Source organism: Mesoplodon densirostris, chromosome 1, assembly GCF_025265405.1.
Source record: "Mesoplodon densirostris isolate mMesDen1 chromosome 1, mMesDen1 primary haplotype, whole genome shotgun sequence".
NCBI classification, from domain to species: Eukaryota; Metazoa; Chordata; class Mammalia; order Artiodactyla; family Ziphiidae; genus Mesoplodon; species Mesoplodon densirostris.
In genome coordinates this window covers 135,130,794-135,157,423 of record NC_082661.1, presented here as the reverse complement: position 1 = coordinate 135,157,423, position 26,630 = coordinate 135,130,794, and the positions used below count along the sequence as shown (strand labels likewise).

The 26,630-nt window shown below is 37.7% G+C and overlaps 1 pseudogene; it reads right to left on the bottom strand.

Moving 5' to 3' along the window:
• Positions 1-10,861: 10,861 nt before the first annotated feature.
• Positions 10,862-14,348, bottom strand: LOC132488573 (elongation factor-like GTPase 1; annotated as a pseudogene).
• Between the last annotated feature and the right edge of the window lie 12,282 nt (positions 14,349-26,630).

Below are 26,630 nucleotides of genomic sequence, written 5' to 3'. Positions count from 1 at the left end.
TTGTGACCCAAGATATGATCTATCCTGGAGAATGTTCCATGAGCACTTGAGAAAAATGTGTATTCTGTTGTTTTTGGATGGAATGTCCTATAAATATCAATTAAGTCCATCTTGTTTAATGTATCATTTAAAGCTTGTGTTTCCTTATTTATTTTCATTTTGGATGACCTGTCCATTGGTCAAAGTGGGGTGTTAAAGTCCCCTACTATGATTGTGTTACTGTCGATTTCTCCTTTTATGGCTGTTAATATTTCCCTTATGTATTGAGGTGCTCCTATGTTTGGTGCATAAATATTTACAATTGTTATATCTTCTTCTTGGATTGATCCCTTGATCATTATGTAGTGTCCTTCTTTGTCTCTTCTAGTAGTCTTTATTTTAAAGTCTATTTTGTCTGATATGAGAATTGCTACTCCAGCTTTCTTTTGGTTTCCATTTGCATGGAATATCTTTTTCCATCCCCTTACTTTCAGTCTGTATGTGTCTCTAGGTCTGAAGTGGGTCTCTTGTAGACAGCATATATATGGGTCTTGTTTTTGTATCCATTCAGCCAGTCTGTGTCTTTTGGTGGGAGCATTTAGTCCATTTACATTTAAGGTAATTATTGATATGTATGTTCCTATTCCCATTTTCTTAATTGTTTTGGGTTCGTTATTGTAGTTCTTTTCCTTCTGTTGTGTTTCTTGCCTAGAGAAGTTCCTTTAGCATTTGTTGTAAAGCTGGTTTGGTGGTGCTGAACTCTCTCAGCTTTTGCTTGTCTGTAAAGGTTTTAATTTCTCCATCAAATCTGAATGAGATCTTTGCTGGGTAGAGTAATCTTGGTTGCAGGTTTTTCTCCTTCATCACTTTAAGTATGTCCTGCCACTCCCTTCTGGCTTGTAGAGTTTCTGCTGAGAGATCAGCTGTTATCCTGATGGGGATTCCCTTGTGTGTTATTTGTTGTTTTTGCCTTGCTGCTTTTAATATGATTTCTTTGTGTTTAATTTTTGGCAGTTTGATTAATATGTGTCTTGGTGTATTTCTCCTTGGATTTATTCTGTATGGGACTCTCTGTGCCTCCTGGACTTGATTAACTATTTCCTTTCCCATATTAGGGAAGTTTTCAACTATAATCTCTTCAAATATTTTCTCAGTCCCTTTCTTTTTCTCTTCTTCTTCTGGAACCCCTATAATTCGAATGTTGGTGCGTTTAATGTTGTCCCAGAGGTCTCTGAGACTGTCCTCTGTTCTTTTCATTCTTTTTTCTTTATTTTGCTGTGCAGCAGTTATTTCCACTATTTTATCTTCCACCTCACTTATCCGTTCTTCTGCCTCAGTTATTCTGCTATTGATCCCATCTAGAGTATTTTTCATTTCATTTATTGTGTTTTTAATCGATGCTTGATTCGTCTTTAGTTCTTCTAGGTCCTTGTTAACTGTTTCTTGCATTTTGTCTATTCTATTTCCAAGATTTTGGATCATCTTTACCATCATTATTCTGAATTCTTTTTCAGGTAGACTGCCTATTACCTCTTCATTTGTTAGGTCTGGTGGGTTTTTATCTTGCTCCTTCTCCTGCTGTGTGATTTTCTGTCTTCTCATTTTGCTTATGTTACTGTGTTTGGGGTCTCCTCTTTGCAGGCTGCAGGTTCGTAGTTCCCGTTGTTTTTGGTGTCTGTCCCCAGTGGCTAAGGTTGGTTTAGTGGGTTGTGTAGGCTTCTTGGTGGAGGGGACTACTGCCTGTGTTCTGGTGGATGAGGCTGGATCTTGTCTTTCTGGTTGGCAGGTCCACGCCTGGTGGTGTGTTTTGGGGTGTTTGCGGACTTTTTATGATTTGAGGCAGCCTCTCTGCTAATGGGTGGTGTTGTGTTCCTGTCTTGCTAGTTGTTTGGCATAGGGTGTCCAGCACTGTAGCTTGCTGGTCGTTGAGTGAAGCTGGGTGCTGGTGTTGAGATGGAGATCTCTGGAAGATTTTCGCCGTTTGATATTATGTCGAGCTGGGAGGTCTCTTGTGGACCAGTGTCCTGAAGTTCGCTCTCCCACCTCAGAGGCACAGCACTGACTCCTGGCTCCTCAATTTGGGATGATTTGTTGTCTATTCATGTATTCCACAGATGCAGAGTACATGAAGTTGATTGTGGAGCTTTAATCCGCTGCTTCTGAGGCTGCTGGGAGAGGTTTCCCTTTCTCTTCTTTGTTCTCACAGCTCCTGGGTCTCAGCTTTGGATTTGGCCCCGCCTCTGCGTGTAGGTCACCGGAGGGCGTCTGTTCTTCGCTCAGACAGGACAGGGTTAAAGGAGCAGCCTCTTCGGGGACTCTGGCTCACTCAGGCCGGGCGGGAGGGAGGGGCACGGAGTGCGGGGCGAGCCTGCAGCGGCAGAGGTCGGCGTGACGTTGCACCAGCCCGAGGCGCGCCGTGCGTTCTCCCAGGGAAGCCGCCCCTGGATCCCGGGACCCCGGCAGCGGCAGGCTGCACAGGCTCCCGGAAGGGCGGTGTGGACATTGTCCTGCGCTCGCACACAGGCTTCTTGGCGGCAGCAGCAGCAGCCCCAGCGTCCCACGCCCATCTCGGCTCCGCGCTTTCAGCCGCGACTCGCGCCCGTCTCTGGAGCTCCTTTACGCGGCGCTCTTAATCCCCTCTCCTCGCGCACCAGGAAACCAAGAGGGAAGAAAAAGTCTCCTGCCTCTTCGGCAGCTCCAGAGTTTTCCCGGACTCCCTCCCGGCTAGCTGTGGCACATTAGCCCCCTTCAGGCTGAGTTCTCGCCGCCAGTCCCAGTCCTCTCCCTGCGCTCTGACCGAAGCCCGAGCCTCAGCTCCAGCGCCGCCCGCCCTGGCGGGGGAGCAGACAAGCCTCTCGGGCTGGTGAGTGCCGCTCGGCACCGCTCCTCTCTGCGGGAATCTCTCTGCTTTGCCCTACCCAGGTATGTGGGGAGTTTCTTGCCTTTTGGGAGGTCTGGGGTCTTCTGCCAGCGTTCAGTAGGTGTTCTGTAGGAGTTGTTGCACGTGTAGCTGTATTTCTGGTGTATCTGTGGGGAGGAAGGTGATCTCCGCGTCTTACTCTTCCGCCATCTTACCCGGAAGTCCTGATTTTGAAGGATTTTAAAGGTCATCTTAAAAATTAATTCTATTCTAATAGCATTGAAAACACTGAGAGGTATTAAGAAAGGAAGTGCTATTCAGGGATTTTTCTCTTTAAAAGATCATTCTGGCTGCAGTCCTGAGTATGGATTTGGCTGACAGGTAGAGACAATGTGGAAATTACTTACTTGGACTAGAACAGTAGCAATGGTGATAGCAAGAAGTGGACAGAATAAGAATTCACTCAGGCAGTAAAAAGGCAGGATTTTGACTTCAAGTTTTATGGCTTGAGAAACTGGGGGTAAATTGAGAAGAAGTGAGGAAGTCGACCAGTAAATTTTTGAACATTTATGTTTGGAGTATCCATGACACATCCAGGCAGAGGTATCAAGAAAGTAGGTAAATATGAATCTACTTGAATTTAAGTTGAGGGACATCTTTGGTAGAATATTAAATAATTCTGTGATTGCTTTTCACTTGTTAAACATTTTTTATTAGTGGCTTACAAGATGAGTTAAGATAGGTTTACCAAATTTTCAGGTGGCAAAAATCTGAGGCCACATAATTAAATAAAAGTGAAAATAGTAATAGAATATTTTGTATATGATGACTTTAAATATTTAATGAGATAATTGCTTAGTACTATCTGTGGATTAGTAAGTGCTCAATAAATGTCAGGTTTTAAATAGTATGATTCAGTATTAAAAATAATATTTTTGGGAGGAAAGAATGTGACAAAGCTGAAGAGTGAAAGTTAATAGAAATATTCACATATGCAATTGTTTCAAGAAGCAAATTCAACTGTAGGATGGGGAAGTCTTGGAATCATATCAGTTCATGAACAAAAGTTCCAGGGATTCCATTTGACTAATAGGTTAACCTGAGTCCACAATCCATAGTTAAAGCAGCTTAAGGTAAGGAAGAACTCTATGCCCTGCACTAAACAGACAATATGTGATAGATTATCCTCAAAATGTAGGATCACAAATAGGATTGCATCCACAGAACAAACAAGACAATGAAGGACACAGAAACACTTCATATGCAGAAGGTTTGAAAGAACTAATAGTTGTTTTTCTTGGAAAATAATTCTAGGGAAATGAGAAACATGACAAATAGTGATTAAATTATTCTACTTTTTCAGAAAACAGAGTAATCATGATTGAATGGAATTTTAAATAAATCAATTTTTAAGGGAATCGCTTATTCAATATAAAAATGAAATCCATAAATCTCACCAAGAAGTAAGTTTTCTCTTAGTGTATTTAAGTGCATGAAGGTAGATAACTTTCTGCTGGAATGTGATCAGAAACTGATGAGCATATAAGACTTCCTTTATTATCAACAAAATTCACCACATCACATCAAAGATGCACTAAAATGATGTGTATCAAACTGTAATTCCACTGTTGTCAGTTAGCACATAGCTAACTGTGTATATATTTTACAAGCTCATTGTAACATTGGATATCCTATTCGAGTTGAATACTGGAAGTAATATTTAGTTTAGTATACTAAAGTTACGTTTAGTGTAGTATACTATAAAGTATAATTTATTTAAAAAAAATCACATTTAACTTCTCACAATTTGTTTAAAACGTATTTGTTACACTAGAGTGACTGTATATCTAAGAACTTGAGATCAGAATATAGATATTAATTCACATTATTATTTGAAGTTCTGGGTTCAGAATATCCTGAATTCCATCTCTTTACTTAGATTCTGCATTTTGTAATTTAAGGGTCTGCTACTTTGAACCCTCCATATAAATAATCAAGAAAAAATATTTTAAGATATAAAAGAACTCTAGCCTTTATCTGGTCTGTTTCTTTTCATAGAAAGGGAAGAGTTAAATATCCAGAAAATAGACAACAAAATTATTAACCCCATCAACTGGCATTGTGATGAAATAATTTTAATAATAATGCCAAAAGTAGCTAGACGTTTAACTTTCAAGCATGCATTAGTCAGTGGGCAAAGTTCTATATATGAACTAATTCATGTGTCATCACAGCCACTCTCTGGGGTAGGATGAAGAAACTGAAGCACAGAAATATTCCACTAGATCCAAGTCACACAGCAAGTAAGTGTCCCAGCCAGGATCAGACCTCAGTCAGCTTGGTTATAGAATCTTCATTTTTAACATATTATTTAATTATTTTAGTGGAATAATCAAAATGTGCACATGTCGAATTGTAAAGGACAAAATAGCTACAGTAAATTTAAATGATAATGCTATTGAATATTTCCACAAATTTGGTCCCATATAATATAATAAGAAAAATCTCATTTTTTAAAAGACTTTGGTGATAAAGAGAATATTACTCTAAATGCCCCTTAGAATTTCCTTGAAAGGACTTTAAGGGGAGGTTTGAAATAATTGCAAAATCTAAGCCTTTCCTTACCTCCTTTAGCAAGATACTTAGAAACCTGAATAAATCTTACAAAATTTAGATATTTGGTAACATTACATCATTGCCATTTTCCTTGACCTTCCACCAGATGGAAAGCATTGACTCTAATAATTTCGCCTTGGAAATCCTAATGTTTGTTATTCTGTTAGAGAGGAAATGGTATATTGTTACATCTCTTCCAACAGTGTTCTTATTATTAAATCAATGATGCCATTTTACATAAAAAGGGTTCCATAAGAACATAACAGTCTCATAAATAAAGCAGGCCCAGCTTGTCTGGTGAACTGTTTCTTACACATCAAATAACGCCAGATGCTTTAAAGGTACTGGTACTGGACCACAATGTTATTTTGACCAGATTATTTATATCACATTCATTTATCTAGTTCTTTCCTTGAATAAATATTATTTTGTTAGCCTTAGTACAATTGAAAAGGCTTCCGGTAATTTCATAATGATTTTTCCAAAAGGAAGTTAAATATTGAAATCAGATCCAAATCATGGAAACAGACCAGGGCTACCTAGAAGTAACAAGATTCCCTTCATCTTGTCGGACTTGACAGTATGATTCATTACAGACCAATAGATTGCTATTGGTGGCTTGAGAAAGGTGAGACACTTTACCCTTATAGAAGTATAGAATATTTTTCTTGATAAAATTCATGATGTTGTAACTCTTTAGCCAGATACTATGACCCATAATGCAGGGGTTCAACTGGCAACAAACCAGTGTAGGGAGATATCCATGACTATGGGATTGTTTGCTTTTATTCATGTCAGATGAGTAAGAAGAGATAGTCTCAGTGTATACAACATACACAGACACACACAGACACACCCATTACCACTACTACCACCATGGCTTAAAAATCATGTTGGACTCTTCAGGGTTAAAAACAGAATAATAATATAATCATAAGGGAGACAATTTGGTTAGCATTTTTTTTTTTTTTTTTTTTTTTTTTTTTTTTTTGCTGTACGCGGGCCTCTCACTGTTGTGGCCTCCCCCATTGCGGAGCACAGGCTCCGGACGCGCAGGCCCAGCAGCCATGGCTCACGGGCCCAGCCCCTCCGCGGCATGTGGGATCTTCCCAGACCGGGGCACGAACCCGTATCCCCTGCATCGGCAGGCGGACTCTCAACCACTGCGCCACCAGGGAAGCCCTGGTTAGCATTTTTAAGAGCCATATTTAAGATTTATAATATTTTTCTGTATCAGATCTTAAAATATTTTAAAGACTCTGTATATTATATATTCACAGGTAAAATGATATGGTTGTTAGTGCTGGAGGGTCAAGTGACCCAAGCACTGTTATAGAAATAAATGTACAGCTGTTAATGAAGTCTTCATTCTCACCTTGCATTGTGTAACTTTAACTCAGACAAAATTACTTTACATTGTCTATATAGCAGGAATATATTATATTCATCCTTGCAAAAATCCACTCCTAAGTAGTTTTATGTATGAAATTAAACCTTAAAATTGACCAAATTATGAGCATCTTTCTGAGTAGTTTTAGCAATGTCAAGCCAAGAACAAGAATGAATGAACTATTGTTAACTAATATTTAGTTGGCACTTACATGCTAGGAATTTTGCTTAGTATTTTGTGTTAAAATATATGTAATCTTACCTAATAGGATTATTATTGTGTGTATTTTACCATGAGTTATCACAGTACTATGTTACTGAGAAAGAAAAAGAGAGGCAAAACATGTTTCTAGAACTTAGAAGTTCTATTATTTTGATTAAGATATGTGAAACTAATGATGCCAAAATATTAGAAAATAATTGATCTTGTTAGTAGTTTAGCAACAGTTACTAGCTCAAGATATTTGAAGATTATTCTTGACTGGAACAATACATTTTGAATTTGTAGGCTATGTAAAAGTTGAGCTGAACTTAGCATAGCAGGTAGAATTTGTATACTTAATAGAATAAAAGGAATTCCTTCCTAACTAGGGGTCACATATAAAGCACAGTGTCTATCATCCATGCTGAATGTAGCAAAAGCAAGTTCCAAAAAGAGATAAAGATATTACAATGGGGAAAACCAAGAAATAGGATTAAATAGATGAATGAAAAAAACTAATACCAAGCTCTATAAAGCCGAGAGCTTAGAGTTTAGATTTTGATGTAAAAGACCATTAAGGGTAGAGTTACATAACAAAAGTTCTACCTGTCATGATCTATTCAAATACAAATTGGGGTTATATTCAACTATTTAACATTCCTTTTCTGGTAAAATATAAGTATTTCATTAAAAATTCCAATATTTGACTACATGTAAGTTACTTATTAGAGAATATTTTTGCTAGAATTACAAAAGGATGGGGAGTAGGATGGAATCAGGATTGGACTACAGACACGGAGATTCAGTGTATGTAAAAACACATATCAGTAATAGAAGAAAGGATTGAGGGTATAGTGTAAGCCAAGGCGAAAGCATTGAGAGGGAAACAGAACTAAAGAAAATATTTCAGAAATTTCTGAGTGATGCAAAATTGAATACTCTAGGTGACTTTCAGAGAGGTATTATGACAATAAGATCTACATTATTCTTCAAGACCTCGGGAATTGAAATAATGAAGAGACTGGAACTCAAAGTTAGTAGCTGGGGTGAGTGATAGGAGAGCATCTCTATTCAGATAGCAGGTAGGCTGTGCTTAAGATTTATGTATCTTCAACAAACAAAGAAAACCCCAGGCTTCTCAGCTGAATCCAAAGAATAACTAAATGGACAAATGTGTATATGCCAATTCATGATTATCAAATAAATTTCAACCTTTGATTGTTGATTTGATATCAAAGGTATCATCTCTTAAAATACAAGGTGAATAGGCTGAAATTCGTGCTATAATAAAGCTCAAAATAAAAAGAAGTACTTATTTGGAAGTACTTATACATCTCAAAACCTCTTCCTTCAGTATTTTAAAACATATTTGAATTTAATATAAATTTTCAGGAGAACAATAAGTAATATTCAATTGGTCCATTCTTTGAACATCATCCAACTTTTCTATAGATATTGCTTATGAAAACTAAACACCCTTCACAATGTTTTTGTCTCCTTCATCTATTTTTTAAATGTCTATTTAATCCAGATATTCCTTCAAAGAGCAAAGTGAGTGTTTCAAATTGTAACTGTCAAGCTCACAGCATTTTCAAAGGCTTTTGCATTTGGAGAACATCTTATACTCATTTGTCCTGGAAAAATAATTGGGGTTACTCTGACCCCCCCAAAATGTGTGACTAAATTTAAATGTATTGACTACTATTAGCCTTGAGAATATATCATATGGTGGATTTTTTCCATGCAACTTTCCCAAGGTATTCTCAACCCATAGAATTTTTCATGTATAATTATCAGAAATCTTATAATTTGACATAATTTGAAGGGAAATCTCTATTATTATAATAATTTACTTCTAACTCTTTAGGAATCCTCTCCCATTTTAAATTGTGATTTTCTCATTCTTGATTACCTTCAATGAGCAAGGTATATCTATAATAAATTGTTTTTGAAATGGATTTATTTTCTAAGTTATGCGTGTGATACAAGTGCATATTGAACTCATTAAGTTGGATAATGTTTACAAATTGATTTTCTTCTGAACTCATCTTGTTTCAATGAAACAAATATAGTTTAATAAAGCCATTATTACTTGTCAATAAATGACATTTCATTTGATCATATATGAGTAGAATGCACAATATTTTCACAGAGCACTGCTTTTATAAAGATGATAAATATTTTAGTTAATGAATTGTTAGCTCTTATAAAATAAACAATGCATAACAGCATTACTGATGAAATTGGATATATTGTTCCTTATTTATTGATATTTACCAAATTTTAGTCTTTAGCTTGGTAAACTCTTCTTTTCGGACCTCATTTTCACAAGTTTCTTAGAATTTATACTGGGAAAAGAACTGCAGACGTATGGAAATGCAGATCCAGTATATGCCAATAACACTAATGAATTGATTCACTATTTTTTTAGATAAGGAGGTAGAGAAAGAGCAGAAAAATAAGATGAAAATTGTCCTCTTTCATTCTTGCAGATTTCCCCATCCTAATAGTGCTGCACAACATTTGGTTTTAATTCCAGATTTTCTATTTCTCAGCATAGAAAATAAGATAATGTGTCTTGTTTCTTTTCTTCCTTCTTAATAGCATCAAGTAACAAATTCTAACTATTTAGAATGAGAAAACTTGTTGTATAGTAGAGGAGTGGCAATATAACACAGCAACAATCTCAGCTCCACAACATACTAGCATCGGACCTGACCTCTTTATGATTCAAGTTTCTTTGTTAATAAAATGGAAATAATAATATTACTTAACTTATAGAGTGATTGTGCTATTGTTGTGAGCACATCAAATGTTAGTTATTATACTAGATTTGTATGCTGTACAATAAATTACAAATTTAGCTCCTTAAAACACATATTTATCATCTCCCAGATGTCTGGGGATGGCTCATCTTGGTCCACTGTTCAGAGTCTCACAATGTTGCAATCAAGATGTAAGCTGGAGCTGGGTTTCCTTCTGAGGCTGGGGGTTCTCTTCCAAGCTGATATAGTTGTTGGCAGGATTCATCTCCTTGCAGCTATAGAACACATAGAAGCCTATTTCTTCAAAGCCAATGGGAGACTCTCTCTCTTCAGAAAGGTCCTAGTATCTCTTTTACATGTTTTCACTAATGAAGTCAGACCCACACAGGACAGTCTCCCTTTTGATTACCTCAAATGCAAATGATTTGGCACCTTACTTACAGCTGCAAAATCCCTTTACCTTATGACATAATTTTATCACAGGTCTGAAACATATTCACAGGCCCTGCTTACATTCAATGCAAGGGAATTATACAGAGGGAGGGGAGTCATACAGCTTCCTTAGAATTCTGCCTACCACGGTTAACTACCTACAGCTGGATATCTTTGTCCTTTCCTTTCTGTACATCTGACAAGGTTGTACTTTATACAGAATTCTAGTCATTCAATATCCTGGTCAATTAGTGGTATTATCAATCTTTTTAAATTTCATCTTTTCTTTTGAATGCATAGTGTTATCCTATTTTTGTTATAGATATATTACTCACTTGAAATGGTGTTCTTTATCTTCCAAGTAAAGCCAAGTAGATTCTTTTGCTCTTCCTGGAGTGTCAGCCATGTCCAGGAAAGCATTATCCATATCCAGAGTGATATGTGGAACAAAAGTTGGAAATAGAAGCACTCTGTTTAGTCACTGTTGTGATGGCAAGCATTGTGGGAACAACTGTAGCCTCTTTTGGTTCACCCCTGGTGGTCTACAATAAGGGTCCAAGTAGAATATCTACCAGTGGAGGCTAGGTTTGGCCCATGAGTCAGTATTGCAGATATCAGTTACTTATTTTGGCTTAGGGTTCTCTGCTTTTTCCATGTGCTCCACAATCTTTTCCAGACAAAAACCTTTCTACTTTATCACCATGTTCATATACTTCCATATCTGGTTCTTTGAATCAGCCTCTTCCCCAAAGTGCAAGTACTTTTCCTCAGTGGTTGGCACCCAGGGCAGTTTGCTGGAATGATTTCCCAATGGCTGAATACCAGTTGTGAGCTGGCTTCTTCCTGATTTCATCCATGAAGAAAGCTTTTGGCCATGGGCAGCAGAGGCTTAATGATAAATATGTCTGCCTAATCTTTTCTTTTTCTTGAAACACTTAAACTTTTCTCTTTGACAAGACAGTATAGACTTACTAAGCCAAGAACATTACCTCTGGGCATGATGCCACATATGTGCATAACTGCCAGCAGGCACTGAGTTTTCACTTGTAGCACATCTCAACACACTTCTCTCATGGTGGCAGTCAGCTGTCCTGAGAAGAGTCCACAGCAATTAGGCAGTAACGCTTCTCCTTTTTGAGCAGTCCCCTTCTCAAAAGGCTCAGAGCAGCCATCTTGGTTTTCATCTTGACCAGATTAGGTTTCATCTTCCCCCTGTTTCTCCTTTAATAGACCACTTGGCTCTTGATTCTGCTTATGGCTTGCTCCTTGTTGCTCGAAGTTACTTAAGGCTCGTATTCTAAGACAAAACAGACGTCCATGAGAGGGCATCCATGAGAGGGCATCCATGAGAGGATGGGCCCAGAGGGGGCTGCTATTGGAAGATACTCACAATGCTATTGTCCAAATCTCAGTATTTACTGGCTTATTTGGAAATTTGATCAGTTGGGCCTGGTCATACCAAGTTCTGAAAAACTTCACTATTATGGACTAATAGGTTGGACCCAAATTGTCTTGGGACAAACAACCAGATTTGGCCAACAGTGTTCCTCCATTTTCTCCCTGTTAGATGTTGCTCTAGTTTTCCCTTGAATTCACAATTCCCTCTTAGATCTTCTGGTGGATCATGAATATTTCTGCCCTGATTCACTGAGGATGTCAGTTCCTCCACAGAACAAACCAGATCACTATTTTCTTCCAGAATCTGACCTACATCTTCACACTGAGCATGACAAATTTATTGAAAGTTGTTTTGGTGATTAGCACATGAGTCAACCTGGATTCCTTCATGGATTTTGCTTTCTTTTGTTCTGTGTATGACTGTAATTTTTTTGTTGATTGACTATTTATTCATTTACCATGTCAACTTTTGAAGGTTTTATGATTGTTTTTCTGAATAGAATAATGGATTCAGGTACACTGATTTGAATCTTTACAAATTTTTCTTTTAAGTCATCAGGCATTGTTGAATGTGGATTTCTCTGGTTGTAACTAAAATGTGCCCTCAGCTCAATTTCCTGAATTAAATTCCAAGGGGTCATTTGGTTTAACAGCTTCATTTCTTTGATGAGGTGGGGCATTTCACTTGGGGATCTTTATTCAACAGCAACCCTGACAATAAAGGTGGCTACAAAGTTGAGTGGAATAAATGGTAGGCAGGATGGCAAGCTACACAGTATTGCAGAAATCACCACAAAGTCTTGTAGGCCTCCTATTCTTAGAGATAGCCCCTCTAGATTTTCCAGTTCCTATTTCCATTCTAATCAGAAAATCTGTGTTCTTAAGAATACAAAATGGCATGTGAGGACTTGGGGAAGGACATCTGCTGGAACTGAGAAACCTAAAGGTACCTGTTGCAAAAGCTCAAGCTGACCATCCTTGAGCCACATTTCTTTTATTTCCTCTTCAAGCCATATGAAATACAACATACTTGATTGTTTCCCTCCTAAAACACAGGTTTAGACATCATAATCTCCATCTTTTGCTCATCACCTCTTGACTCTTCTCTCTTTGGAGTTGTTTCATGGGCACTCCCATTTGGGGTGGGCTAGAAAGGCGCCTGCCCCTGAACTGCTGCCAGCTTCTCCATGTACCTTTGTCTCACATCCTCATGTCAGATTTCTTCTTGAGTGAGAGATCATGGCTTATTGTGAGGGAAAACCTCAGAACCAACTGGAAATATGTTGGAAACAAAGATTATAACTGGAGGATTGTCTTCCCTTCTACATCTCATAAAAGCTGATTTCAGTGCCTGGGTTTCTTGTGGAAGAGAATCAAACATTTGTCCTCTTGTGCCCATTAATTTCTCCACTCTCTCGGCTATAATATTAAGCAAGCTATAATGTTTCTGACACACTATAGCAAGAACAGTTTGGGATATGGTGGCCACTGACATCTGAACATTAGTATCTAAATGAGTTGCCTTCTGGGCTCCAATATTTTATCCTAAAGAACTTACTATTTCATTAATTTTTTCTTTGCTGTTTTTCAAGACAGCATCATATAAACTACATATATTTTCCAGGATCAACTTTATAAAAATTTTCTTTCCTTTTGCCTGATCAATCCTCCTAATTTTCTTATTCTTTATAGTCATCTGATAATCTCCTCACAGGTTTTCAAAAAAAATTCCTTTTTGATGCTAATCTTTTGACTAGATTTTGTCAAGGAGCTTAATTCCAAAGTCTCACCCATCCAATGCACTGGTAACCATATTTCTTTAATCTGGAAAAAATAACATAAAAAAGTATCCATATCCTCTAAGCCAGTGCTTCAGTCATATTCTTGCCTTCCTTGTTCAGAATTTGGATTCACTTGCAGTTTAGTCTCTCTCTCTGCTCTCCTTCTGGGACGTTAGAAGTAAAAGAGTTCCTGTGAGTGCGTTAATCTCTTCTAAAAGATGCGTCATATGAGAATAAGCCTCTTGTGGAGTGAATTTCAGCTCCACTATCAAGTAATCTCATTCACTAATCACTAAACCTAGATGAATATTTTTGATCCAGACTTGTCACAGAACTTCTTATATATGCAGACAGACTGCTTCCATCACATTTACCACAGTGATGTACCCATCACAAATGCAACAAGTTTATACTTCAGAGGCAAAATTGGTATGTCCTGGAGAGTGTATCAGATTAACCAGGTGGTTCTCATTACTTGGGTAGATGAGGGGCAGGTGTGGACTGGCCTCAAGCTGGTCAGCGATCTCCACCTGCATCTAAGCCTGAACAGCCTGACTCCTGCATAACATAGTGAGTGGGAAGTGGATTTCATAGTGATACCTCACATCTGATCATTTTCTCTGCAGTCTGCGTACATTTACCCTTCCTCAGATATGTTTTTACTATTATTGGTCCTTTGTTCTTCTATATGAATTTTAGAATCAGCATATCAAGTTCCTGCTTGCCAGGCAACTGCCATTACTAGATATAAGACAGTCAGTCAGGGCAACAGGAGCCAAAACACTGATATGTCTGATGTTGGCAGTGTTTCTTTGGAGTTGAATCATCTTATCCAAACTATTAAACTCCGTGGCCACTTTATTTCTTGTGAAGACTTCAGCCAGCCCCCAACTCAGCCCCAGCTCTTGGCACACAGCATACCACATGTGAATGAGGCATGAAGGCCTCCAGTGTTTTTGTTTGTTTGTTTGTTTTTCATTGGGAGACTTTGTGATTGACAGACCATTATGCTGCCTAAACTTGTGTTTTAAAAGGCCTCAAGAAATGAGTTAAACATCTGTGAGGATGGCAGCGTACTGGGCTAACAGACTAGGTGGCTACTTGATACCTACCCTGACAAAGTGACTCTTTTGGGGTTTGGAACAGACCTCTCAGCAGTCATTTAAAGGAGGGAGGGCTAAGCTGACTTAACAGCCAGCCTACTCACTCAGGGCTAGCAGAGGGTGACCTGTCCTCAAAATTAGAAAGAAATAATATCCACTCATGACTAAGCCAGTTAAGTTTTTTTTTTCCAAAAATTCACAGGCAGAGTGGAATATATCCCTTAAGGACTAACAGCTGTCCTAAAAAAAGAGTGTAGACATAAAACCATAGTACCATAAATGTACAGATGAGATGGAGCTTACTGGGAAAATCTTAGAAGCAGAGAAGGAATGGAGTGTCCAGAATCTCTTGTTATCCTATCTCACAGACTCCACTGAGCATAAATGGACTACATACACACTGGCTAACATTTGAGGGGAGAGGAAGACTGCCTCAGTAATGCTCTACTTATAGGAACAGGGGAGAATGTAAAATACATGGGACTATATAAGAGTAGAACCTTCTTGGTTTGGGAAGTGACTTTGTTATAAAGGGTGATAATATGAAACCCATTGACTAATATCAAACTCTTCTGCCTTTGATTTAACTTGGATCTACTGAGCCAAGTATCTGTCAAACAACAAAAGGGGGGAAGGAAATGAGCTACCATCACCTTCCAAATCTGTATTTCTTCAGTGATATTTAAAAATCTACTCATGAAAGTATTTTTCTCTGTTATTTCCTAGAAGTGTTTTTATTTACAGCTTTCATATCTAAATCTACAATCCATCTTGCATTGCTTTTGTGTGTACAGCATAAAATAGAAGTCAATATGTGTGGATGTATGTGTGTGTAAAAGTATACATATTTTCCCATATGGATATCTAATTAACACAAAGCAATTTATTGAAAAGGCTATCACTACTGAGTACACTGCCATTGTAGTGGCGTATCTGTAAATTAACTATATGTATAGGTTTGTTTCTTGATTCTCTCTTGGTTTATTTCACTATTCTTCTGCCAATAACAGACTATCTTATTCAATGTTACTTTATAATAACTCTTGATATTGTTGGAAGACAATTCTCCAGGTGTCTCTCAGATTCCTGCATGTTTTGCAAGCATAGGACCTGACTATCATTGTTCTGGTTTAACTTTTCAAGGGTTTTAGTAAAGTGAGCTGTCTTGGAAGATGAAAGATAGTATATTTTTCCAGAGCGAAGGGACACTTACCTTATAGTCTCAGAAGGTAGAGATAGTGTCTACCTCTGGAGCAAAGAAGAAGAATGCTAAGTGTTTAAAAGATTCAGGTTCTGTAAGTTTAGGATTCATCTCCTATAATGCAATATTCTGTATATGCTAGTGTCATCTGGACCTCTTTGCATCATCTTGTAGGAATTAGGGTTTAGGGAACTGACATAAATATGCTGTTTCTGTTCTGACTCAAGGATAGATACTTGTGTGATTTTGTTATATGAGTGATGCTGGCCTAAACTGATAGTTTCATTCCTTCAGTAGACTGGATCATAACACGAGACAAAAGGCAAAGTTTAAGACTGCAAAAACATACTGATTTTCAGAGAAGTGCATAGAAGCAAGCCATAAAGAACCACCAAAATGAATAAGCAAGTGAGATATCATTCTGTCTGCAAACACAATATTAACCCATGTTTTGAGTAGTTGATTATGTGCTATGTCCAAAATATACAGATTTTATGGTGGCATTTTAAGTAAGTTGAAGTAAGTTTAATATCACAAATTTCATAAGTTTTATTCACTGATTCTTTTTTTAAAATCAATGCAATTATTATCACAAAAGTATTAAAGAACAATATCTAAGCATTTCATTTTCAGAAATCAAGAAGTAACTCTGGTACAATTTAATGGAATTATAAAAGATTAGATGAATAAGATTTAGATTTGTTAAACCTATCCAACATCAACACTATGCAATTCTTTTTTTATTAATTTCATTGTACTTCTTTTTCTATAGTTAAAGGATGTCCTTATCCATCTTGTCTAGAGAAAAAAATGCCCACAGATTCTAAAAGCTAAAGAATGCCAGGATTCAGTATTAAATTTAAAAGACAAAGTGTTTCAAAGCAATTAATTAATTTTGGCCCCATGTCAGATAAAAGTGCCACATAAAGTCCTTAGAAACTGATGTAAAAATCTAAGAGTTGAAGCAGTTAGTTTTAGAATTACTCTCCTATTGATTTAATTTGTAGGGAGGCAAAGGGTTAGTATTCCCCAACCCTGTCTCCACACACTGCTAAACAAAAGTGTTCTTGCATTTTTCATTTCATACCAGATCTTGACATCCTTTTGAATTTATTTTACATACTTGGGGAACATGAATACAACTTCATGCTTTCATCCTTTTATAAGACATTCATTATATGCATTAACTGACAGCTGTGAAATTATCTGCCACTTGTCTTAAATAAAAGCAAGAAAATTCAAAATAGATGTGCATTCTGTACTTAGGCAAATTTCACAGAATCTTCTTTAATTCAAATTTCTCTAGACACTTCTTTTAATATGGGCTTTAAGTACAAAGAATATGTTCAGTCATTACTACATATTGAGTGTCTGATGGCTTTTGAAAGCTCAGGAGGCAGTCTACATTTTTCTCACTTGTTTTTAGTGTAACTAGGTTTGGCAGCTCTATGTGAGTTTTTGCATCTTAAAGAATCTCCGTCTCTATTACATTTTATTATATATTAATGTTGTTCTTTAAATTGTTTTAATATTCATTTTGCCGTTTAAGGCAAAGTTGTCCAAAAAGAAGTGACTAGTGAGAACAATGTTTTCAGCCATTCAAGCTGATGCCACTTTTTAAAGATCATTTTTGGTGACAAATATGAAAAAAATAGCTAGTGGGAAAAGTATGTTTCCCTTAGGGAAGAGTATCTGGGAAAATATTACTGGTCATTTCTAGCTATAGGCCTTTGTTCTGCTTTTCATAAAGATAAAGATCTGATTAGATCAAAAGACAAGGACACAGAGTTTAAGGCAAACAAACTGTATAAAATGAGTAAAAGTGAAAAGCCCTATCCTGGAAATTCAGCTGTGGAGACTCCCTTCCTCTTTTCACTATTATTTAGGTTTTATAGCAGTAAACTGCAGTAAACAAAGTAACAGCTACTCTATAGAGTAAAATATTATTTAACCCTTAGTTTCAATTGCTTGGGCAAAAACTTCCTTTGGAACATGCTCACATACTTTACCAAAGTAATGTGTACTTTCATATTTAAAATATAGATACTAGACAGATAGATGGATAAATAGATACATAATAGATGTTCTCTTAATAATTAAAACAGCATAAAGATATAATGGAACATTATTGTTTTTTAATTTGACTTATTTTGATTGGTAGATTTATATTTACAAAAATGAAAATGGCAGGTGACTAGGCAGTTACACTATATAATACCTTGTGCTTCTAAGATTTTCTTTGGGAGGTATAGGTCTGCCCTAAATAATCTGTCTGTAGGATAATAACTTAAATCATTACAGGATACTGTTTCACTTCACGATTTACCTCAGTTTGTGTGTTTAAGTTTGTTGAGTAAGTATGAGTAGTTATGTTATTCTTGTAGTTATTTTACTATGATTATTATTACTACTACTACTACATTTATCATTAATGGGGAGAAGACATGTACAAATAACTTCAGAGACAAATATAAAAATGTTACCATAGTAAATATAACAAAGCAGAGGTATATTTTAGTGAGATAACATAAGGGGAAATAACACTGATAGAAAAATAGTGGATTATTTTCAAGTGGAATAATCTATTTAAATGACATCTGAAAGATGACTAGGTGTTAATTAGGTTAAGTATTTGCAAGTCCAATAAAAACTCTGTCAGTATTATTCATGGGGTTTGACAAGCTGCTTCTATATTTTACTTGGAAAACAAAGTATAAGAGGAGCCGTGTTAACTTGAAAAAAATAGGAATAAGTTGAAGAAGGTTGCCCCATCAGATATCAAAGTATAATAATTAAAAATATGGTATTAACCAATGAAGAGGTAATTAGAACAGAACTAAAGAACACAGAAAAAAGCCTACACTTATAAGGAAATAAAATATGATACAGAGAGCATTACAGATCAGTGTGAAAAGGTAGACTAGATATTAAATGCTTCTTGCACAATCATCTTTATGGGGAAAAAAATGAATCCATACCTGACATCATATATATTTAAAAACTTTAGTTTTAATTTTAAATTTAATAAGAAAATATACTCTCTTCATAAAATTGGAGATTTCTTAAATAAGGAGTAAAAAACACAGACTTTAAAGAAAAATATTGATAAATTTGATTACATTATAATTTATAACAATTTATATTCATAAAAAGACATCAGAAAGCTAAAATATAATCTTAGGTTAGGAGATATTTCCCATAATATATTTTCAAAAATTAAAAATTAAGGAGAAAAGGTAAATCCAATAGACTAACAAACAAAATATTAAATTGGACAATTCATAGAAGAGAGTAATAAACATAAAATGAGCTCAAATTTTCTACTATCAAAATGCAACTAAAAACCTAGTAAGATAGAATAGAATTTCACAGTAAGTGATGACAAAGATGCAGAGAAATGACATCTCTTTCTTTTTTTTTTTTTTATTTTACAAATTTAATCAGTTATACATATACATATGTTCCCATATCCCCTCCCTTTTGCGTCTCCCTCCCACCCTCCCTATCCCACCCCTCCAGGCGGTCACAAAGCACCGAGCTGATCTCCCTGTGCTATGCGGCTGCTTCCCACTAGCTATCTACCTTACATTTGGTAGTGTATATATGTCCATGCCGCTCTTTCACTTTGTCACAGCTTACCCTTCCCCCTCCCCATATCCTCAAGTCCATTCTCTAGTAGGTCTGTGTCTTTATTCCTGTCTTACACCTATGTTCTTGATGACATTTTTTTCTTAAATTCCATATATATGTGTCAGCATACAGTATTTGTCTTTCTCTTTCTGACTTACTTCACTCTGTATGACAGACTCTAGGTCCATCCACCTCATTACAAATAGCTCAATTTCATTTCTTTTTATGGCTGAGTAATATTCCATTGTATATATGTGCCACATCTTCTTTATCCATTCATCCGATGATGGACACTTAGGTTGATTCCATCTCCGGGCTATTGTAAATAGGGCTGCTATGAACATTTTGGTACATGCCTCTTTTTGAATTATGGTTTTCTCAGGGTATACGCCCAGTAGTGGGATTGCTGGGTCATATGGTAGTTCTATTTGTAGTTTTTTAAGGAACCTCCATACCGTTCTCCATAGTGGCTGTACCAATTCACATTCCCACCAGCAGTGCAAGAGTGTTCCCTTTTCTCCACACCCTCTCCAGCATTTATTGTTTCTAGATTTTTTGATGATGGCCATTCTGACTGGTGTGAGATGATATCTCATTGTAGTTTTGATTTGCATTTCTCTAATGAGTAAAGATGTTGAGCATCCTTTCATGTGTTTGTTGGCTGTCTGTATATCTTCTGTGGAGAAATGTCTATTTAGGTCTTCTGCCCATTTTTGGATTGGGTTGTTTGTTTTTTTGCTATTGAGCTGCATGAGCTGCTTATAAATTTTGGAGATTAATCCTTTGTCAGTTGCTTCATTTGCAAATATTTTCTCCCATTCTGAGGGTTGTCTTTTGGTCTTGTTTATGGTTTCCTTTGCTGTGCAAAAGCTTTGAAGTTTCATTAGGTCCCATGTGTTTATTTTTCTCTTTATTTCCATTTCTCTAGGAGGTGGGTCAAAAAGGATCTTGCTGTGATTTATGTCATAGAGTGTTCTGCCTATGTTTTCCTCTAGGAGTTTGATAGTGTCTGGCCTTACATTTAGGTCTTTAATCCATTTTGAGCTAATTTTTGTGTATGGTGTTAGGGAGTGATCTAATCTCATACTTTTACTTGTCCCTGTCCAGTTTTCCCAGCACCACTTATTGAAGAGACTGTCCTTTCTCCACTGTACATTCCTGCCTCCTTTATCAAAGATAAGGTGACCATATGTCCGTGGGTTTATCTCTGGGCTTTCTATCCTGTTCCATTGATCTATCTTTCTGTTTTTGTGCCAGTACCATACTGTCTTGATTACTGTAGCTTTGTAGTATAGTCTGAAGTCAGGGAGCCTGATTCCTCCAGCTCCGTTTTTCGTTCTCAAGATTGCTTTGGCTATTCGGGGTCTTTTGTGTTTCCATACAAATTGTGAAATTTTTTGTTCTAGTTCTGTGAAAAATGCCATTGGTAGTTTGATAGGGATTGCATTGAATCTGTAGATTGCTTTGGGTAGTAGAGTCATTTTCACAATGTTGATTCTTCCAATCCAAGAACATGGTACATCTCTCCATCTATTTGTATCATCTTTAATTTCTTTCATCAGTGTCTTATAATTTTCTGCATACAGGTCTTTTGTCTCCTTAGGTAGGTTTATTCCTAGATATTTTATTCTTTTTGTTGCAATGGTAAATGGGAGTGTTTCCTTGATTTCACTTTCAGATTTTTCATCATTAGTATATAGGAATGCCAGAGATTTCTGTGCATTAATTTTGTATCCTGCAACTTTACCAAATTCATTGATTAGCTCTAGTAGTTTTCTGGTAGCATCTTTAGGATTCTCTATGTATAGTATCATGTCATCTGCAAACAGTGACAGCTTTACTTCTTCTTTTCCCATTTGGATTCCTTTTATTTCCTTTTCTTCTCTGATTGCTGTGGCTAAAACTTCCAAAACTATGTTGAATAAGAGTGGTGAGAGTGGGCAACCTTGTCTTGTTCCTGATCTTAGTGGAAATGGTTTCAGTTTTTCACCATTGAGGACGATGCTGGCTGTGGGTTTGTCATATATGGCCTTTATTATGTTGAGGAAAGTTCCCTCTATGCCTACTTTCTGCAGGGTTTTTATCATAAATGGGTGTTGAATTTTGTCAAAAGCTTTCTCTGCATCTATTGAGATGATCATATGGTTTTTCTCCTTCAGTTTGTTAATATGGTGTATCACATTGATTGATTTGCGTATATTGAAGAATCCTTGCATTCCTGGAATAAACCCCACTTGATCATGGTGTATGATCCTTTTAATGTGCTGTTGGATTCTGTTTGCTAGTATTTTGTTGAGGATTTTTGCATCTATGTTCATCAGTGATATTGGCCTGTAGTTTTCTTTCTTTGTGACATCCTTGTCTGGTTTTGGTATCAAGGTGATGGTGGCCTCGTAGAATGAGTTTGGGAGTGTTCCTCCCTCTGCTATATTTTGGAAGAGTTTGAGAAGGATAGGTGTTAGCTCTTCTCTAAATGCTTGATAGAATTCGCCTGTGAAGCCATCTGGTCCTGGGCTTTTGTTTGTTGGAAGATTTTTAATCACAGTTTCAATTTCAGTGCTTGTGATTGGTCTGTTCATATTTTCTATTTCTTCCTGATTCAGTCTTGGCAGGTTGTGCATTTCTAAGAATTTGTCCATTTCTTCCAGGTTGTCCATTTTATTGGCATAGAGTTGCTTATAGTAATCTCTCATGATCTTTTGTATTTCTGCAGTGTCAGTTGTTACTTCTCCTTTTTCATTTCTAATTCTATTGATTTGAGTCTTCTCCCTTTTTTTCTTGATGAGTCTGGCTAATGGTTTATCAATTTTGTTTATCTTCTCAAAGAACCAGCTTTTAGTTTTATTGATCTTTGCTATCGTTTCCTTCATTTCTTTTTCATTTATTTCTGATCTGATTTTTATGATTTCTTTCCTTCTGCTAACTTTGGGATGTTTTTGTTCTTCTTTCTCTAATTGCTTTAGGTGCAAGGTTAGGTTGTTTATTCTAGATATTTCCTGTTTCTTAAGGTGGGATTGTATTGCCATAAACTTCCCTCTTAGAACTGCTTTTGCTGCATCCCATAGGTTTTGGGTCGTCGTGTCTCCATTGTCATTTGTTTCTAGGTATTTTTTAATTTCCTCTTTGATTTCTTCAGTGATCACTTCGTTATTAAGTAGTGTATTGTTTAGCCTCCATGTGTTTGTATGTTTTACAGCTCTTTTCCTGTAATTGATATCTAGTCTCATCGCATTGTGGTCGGAAAAGATACTTGATACAATTTCAATTTTCTTAAATTTACCAAGGCTTGATTTGTGACCCAAGATATGATCTATCCTGGAGAATGTTCCATGAGCACTTGAGAAAAATGTGTATTCTGTTGTTTTTGGATGGAATGTCCTATAAATATCAATTAAGTCCATCTTGTTTAATGTATCATTTAAAGCTTGTGTTTCCTTATTTATTTTCATTTTGGATGACCTGTCCATTGGTCAAAGTGGGGTGTTAAAGTCCCCTACTATGATTGTGTTACTGTCGATTTCTCCTTTTATGGCTGTTAATATTTCCCTTATGTATTGAGGTGCTCCTATGTTTGGTGCATAAATATTTACAATTGTTATATCTTCTTCTTGGATTGATCCCTTGATCATTATGTAGTGTCCTTCTTTGTCTCTTCTAGTAGTCTTTATTTTAAAGTCTGTTTTGTCTGATATGAGAATTGCTACTCCAGCTTTCTTTTGGTTTCCATTTGCATGGAATATCTTTTTCCATCCCCTTACTTTCAGTCTGTATGTGTCTCTAGGTCTGAAGTGGGTCTCTTGTAGACAGCATATATATGGGTCTTGTTTTTGTATCCATTCAGCCAGTCTGTGTCTTTTGGTGGGAGCATTTAGTCCATTTACATTTAAGGTAATTATTGATATGTATGTTCCTATTCCCATTTTCTTAATTGTTTTGGGTTCGTTATTGTAGTTCTTTTCCTTCTGTTGTGTTTCTTGCCTAGAGAAGTTCCTTTAGCATTTGTTGTAAAGCTGGTTTGGTGGTGCTGAACTCTCTCAGCTTTTGCTTGTCTGTAAAGTTTTTAATTTCTCCATCAAATCTGAATGAGATCCTTGCTGGGTAGAGTAATCTTGGTTGCAGGTTTTTCTCCTTCATCACTTTAAGTATGTCCTGCCACTCCCTTCTGGCTTGTAGAGTTTCTGCTGAGAGATCAGCTGTTATCCTGATGGGGATTCCCTTGTGTGTTATTTGTTGTTTTTGCCTTGCTGCTTTTAATATGATTTCTTTGTGTTTAATTTTGGACAGTTTGATTAATATGTGTCTTGGTGTATTTCTCCTTGGATTTATTCTGTATGGGACTCTCTGTGCCTCCTGGACTTGATTAACTATTTCCTTTCCCATATTAGGGAAGTTTTCAACTATAATCTCTTCAAATATTTTCTCAGTCCCTTTCTTTTTCTCTTCTTCTTCTGGAACCCCTATAATTCGAATGTTGGTGCGTTTAATGTTGTCCCAGAGGTCTCTGAGACTGTCCTCTGTTCTTTTCATTCTTTTTTCTTTATTTTGCTGTGCAGCAGTTATTTCCACTATTTTATCTTCCACCTCACTTATCCGTTCTTCTGCCTCAGTTATTCTGCTATTGATCCCATCTAGAGTATTTTTTATTTCATTTATTGTGTTTTTAATCGATGCTTGATTCGTCTTTAGTTCTTCTAGGTCCTTGTTAACTGTTTCTTGCATTTTGTCTATTCTATTTCCAAGATTTTGGATCATCTTTACCATCATTATTCTGAATTCTTTTTCAGGTAGACTGCCTATTACCTCTTCATTTGTTAGGTCTGGTGGGTTTTTATCTTGCTCCTTCTCCTGCTGTGTGTTTTTCTGTCTTCTCATTTTGCTTATGTTACTGTGTTTGGGGTCTCCTTTTTGCAGGCTGCAGGTTCGTAGTTCCCGTTGTTTTTGGTGTCTGTCCCCAGTGGCTAAGGTTGGTTTAGTGGGTTGTGTAGGCTTCTTGGTGGAGGGGACTACTGCCTGTGTTCTGGTGGATGAGGCTGGATCTTGTCTTTCTGGTGGGCAGGTCCACGCCTGGTGGTGTGTTTTGGGGTGTTTGCAGACTTTTTATGAATTGAGGCAGCCTCTCTGCTAATGGGTGGCGTTGTGTTCCTGTCTTGCTAGTTGTTTGGCATAGGGTGTCCAGCACTGTAGCTTGCTGGTCGTTGAGTGAAGCTGGGTGCTGGTGTTGAGATGGAGATCTCTGGAAGATTTTCGCCATTTGATATTATGTGGAGCTGGGAGGTCTCTTGTGGACCAGTGTCCTGAAGTTCACTCTCCCACCTCAGAGGCACAGCACTGACTCCTGGCTACTCAATTTGGGATGATTTGTTGTCTATTCATGTATTCCACAGATGCAGGGTACATGGAGTTGATTGTGGAGCTTTAATCCGCTGCTTCTGAGGCTGCTGGGAGAGGTTTCCCTTTCTCTTCTTTGTTCTCACAGCTCCTGGGTCTCAGCTTTGGATTTGGCCCCGCCTCTGCGTGTAGGTCGCCGGAGGGCGTCTGTTCTTCGCTCAGACAGGACAGGGTTAAAGGAGAAGCCTCTTCGGGGACTCTGGCTCACTCAGGCCGGGCGGGAGGGAGGGGCACGGAGTGCGGGGCGAGCCTGCAGCGGCAGAGGTCGGCGTGACGTTGCACCAGCCCGAGGCGCGCCGTGCGTTCTCCCAGGGAAGCCGCCCCTGGATCCCGGGACCCCGGCAGTGGCAGGTTGCACAGGCTCCCGGAAGGGCGGTGTGGACAGTGACCTGCGCTCGCACACAGGCTTCTTGGCGGCGGCAGCAGCAGCCCCAGCGTCCCACGCCCGTCTCTGGGCTCCGCGCTTTCAGCCGCGACTCGCGCCCGTCTCTGGAGCTCCTTTACGTGGCGCTCTTAATCCCCTCTCCTCGCGCACCAGGAAACCAAGAGGGAAGAAAAAGTCTCCTGCCTGTTTGGCAGCTCCAGAGTTTTCCCGGACTCCCTCCCGGCTAGCTGTGGCACATTAGCCCCCTTCAGGCTGAGTTCTCGCCGCCAGCCCCAGTCCTCTCCCTGCGCTCTGACCGAAGCCCGAGCCTCAGCTCCAGCACCGTCCGCCCCAGCGGGGGAGCAGACAAGCCTCTCGGGCTGGTGAGTGCCGCTCGGCACCGCTCCTCTGTGCGGGAATCTCTCTGCTTTGCCCTACCCAGGTATGTGGGGAGTTTCTTGCCTTTTGGGAGGTCTGGGGTCTTCTGCCAGCGTTCAGTAGGTGTTCTGTAGGAGTTGTTCCACGTGTAGCTGTATTTCTGGTGTATCTGTGGGGAGGAAGGTGATCTCCGCGTCTTACTCTTCCGCCATCTTACCCGGAACCGACGTCTCTTATTCTGCTAAAGAAATATGAACTGGTACAATCATTTTAGTCAGCAATATGATAATTCCTAGAAAAACTGAAGATGCACATGCAATGAATGCTACCCAACCATATATATGTACATAAGAGAAATAATAACTAGCTTGTTCATATCAACATTTGTTTTATCACTCAAGAAAAGAAAGGGTAGTTGAAATAAGGGAGAGGAGGAGGAAGGGAGAGAGGGAGGGAGGAAGGATGGAAAGAAAGAAGGAAATTTAAAACCCTAAATATAATCATTAGAAGAATGGATGAGCAAATGACATTGTATTCCTACATTAGATATCAAACAAAAATAAAAAGGGATAAACTAGCTCTATATATATAAATATAGATGAACTTTTCAAGTAATATTGGGTGTAAAAAAGTAAACTGCATGTGAATATATACCATGATATTCATTGGTATCTACCATGATCCCATTTACATAAAGTTTTAAAGCATGTAAAACAGTGATTTATTGCTTAATAATACATATATATGTAATACAAATTATTTGTTAAATGTGTGGAATTGATAAACCTTCCAATCAGAACACTGGTTATCAGGGGGTGAGAATGGGAGAGGAAGTAGAGGAAGTAGATATGATTGGAGTGACAGGGATTCAACTCTATTGTCAATGTGTTATTTCTTATGTTGAGTGATGTAAACATGATTATTGGTTATATTCTCTATTTTTTTTTTGTATGTCTAACATTAGGTAAGGACTTTCCAGACAGAGAAATTGGTGTACACATAGGCCCAGTAGAAGGAAGAGACATGAGACTAAAAGAAAGCCAGTGTGCTCAGGTGGAGCCCATCAGGGCTAGAGTGTTTGAGATGAGACCATACAAATTAGGCAGATGGGAAGATCATGCAGACAGAGTCTTGCTAGATGTGC